Source organism: Rutidosis leptorrhynchoides, chromosome 1 (genome assembly GCF_046630445.1).
Source record: "Rutidosis leptorrhynchoides isolate AG116_Rl617_1_P2 chromosome 1, CSIRO_AGI_Rlap_v1, whole genome shotgun sequence".
In the NCBI taxonomy this organism is placed as follows: Eukaryota; Viridiplantae; Streptophyta; class Magnoliopsida; order Asterales; family Asteraceae; genus Rutidosis; species Rutidosis leptorrhynchoides.
Window position 1 is genome coordinate 384,887,091 of NC_092333.1, and position 2,154 is coordinate 384,889,244.

Genomic DNA, 2,154 nt, shown 5'->3' on the forward strand with positions numbered 1-2,154 from the left:
TCAAAACCACTTGCAGTCCTTGGCAATTTAGTGATGAAATCCATGGTAATGTTTTCCCATTTCCATTCCGGGATTTCGGGTTGTTGAAGTTGACCTGATGGTTTCTGATGCTCAGCTTTGACCTTAGAACACGTCAAACATTCTCCTACGTATTTAGCAACATCGGCTTTCATACCCGGCCACCAAAAATGTTTCTTGAGATCCTTGTACATCTTTCCCGTTCCAGGATGTATTGAGTATCTGGTTTTATGAGCTTCTCTAAGTACCATTTCTCTCATATCTCCAAATTTTGGTACCCAAATCCTTTCAGCCCTATACCGGGTTCCGTCTTCCCGAATATTAAGATGCTTCTCCGATCCTTTGGGTATTTCATCCTTTAAATTTCCCTCTTTTAAAACTCCTTGTTGCGCCTCCTTTATTTGAGTAGTAAGGTTATTATGAATCATTATATTCATAGATTTTACTCGAATGGGTTCTCTGTCCTTCCTGCTCAAGGCATCGGCTACCACATTTGCCTTCCCCGGGTGGTAACGAATCTCAAAGTCGTAATCATTCAATAATTCAATCCACCTACGCTGCCTCATATTCAGTTGTTTCTGATTAAATATGTGTTGAAGACTTTTGTGGTCGGTATATATAATACTTTTGACCCCATATAAGTAGTGCCTCCAAGTCTTTAATGCAAAAACAACCGCGCCTAATTCCAAATCATGCGTCGTATAATTTTGTTCGTGAATCTTCAATTGTCTAGACGCATAAGCAATCACCTTCGTTCGTTGCATTAATACACAACCGAGACCTTGCTTTGATGCGTCACAATAAATCACAAAATCATCATTCCCTTCAGGCAATGACAATATAGGTGCCGTAGTTAGCTTTTTCTTCAATAACTGAAACGCTTTCTCTTGTTCATCATTCCATTCAAATTTCTTCCCTTTATGCGTTAATGCAGTCAAGGGTTTTGCTATTCTGGAAAAGTCTTGGATGAACCTTCTGTAGTAACCAGCTAGTCCTAAAAACTGGCGTATGTGTTTCGGAGTTTTCGGGGTTTCCCACTTTTCAACAGTTTCTATCTTTACCGGATCTACCTTAATACCTTCTTTGTTCACTATGTGACCGAGGAATTGAACTTCTTCCAACCAAAATGCACACTTTGAAAACTTAGCGTACAATTTTTCCTTCCTCAATACTTCTAACACCTTTCTCAAATGTTCACCGTGTTCTTGGTCATTCTTTGAGTAAATAAGTATGTCATCAATGAAAACAATGACAAACTTGTCAAGGTATGGTCCACACACTCGGTTCATAAGGTCCATGAACACAGCTAGTGCATTAGTTAAACCAAACGGCATGACCATAAACTCGTAATGACCGTAACGTGTTCTGAAATCAGTCTTTGGAATATCATCTTCTTTCACCCGCATTTGATGATACCCGGAACGTAAGTCAATCTTTGAATAAACAGACGAGCCTTGTAGTTGATCAAATAAGTCGTCGATTCTCGGTAGTGGGTAGCGGTTCTTGATGGTAAGTTTGTTCAACTCTCGGTAGTCGATACACAACCTGAATGTACCATCTTTCTTCTTGACAAACAAAACAGGAGCTCCCCACGGTGATGTGCTTGGTCGAATGAAACCACGCTCTAAAAGTTCTTGTAATTGGATTTGCAGTTCTTTCATCTCACTGGGTGCGAGTCTGTAAGGAGCACGAGCTATTGGTGCAGCTCCTGGTACAAGATCTATTTGAAATTCAACGGATCGATGTGGGGGTAATCCCGGTAATTCTTTCGGAAATACATCGGGAAATTCTTTTGCAATGGGAACATCATTGATGCTCTTTTCTTCAGTTTGTACTTTCTCGACGTGTGCTAGAACAGCATAGCAACCTTTTCTTATTAGTTTTTGTGCCTTCAAATTACTAATAAGATGTAGCTTCGTGTTGCCCTTTTCTCCGTACACCATTAAGGGTTTTCCTTTTTCTCGTATAATGCGAATTGCATTTTTGTAACAAACGATCTCTGCTTTCACTTCTTTCAACCAGTCCATACCGATTATCACATCAAAACTCCCTAACTCTACTGGTATCAAATCAATCTTAAATTTTTCGCTAACCAGTTTAATTTCTCGATTCCGACATATATTATCTGCTGAAATT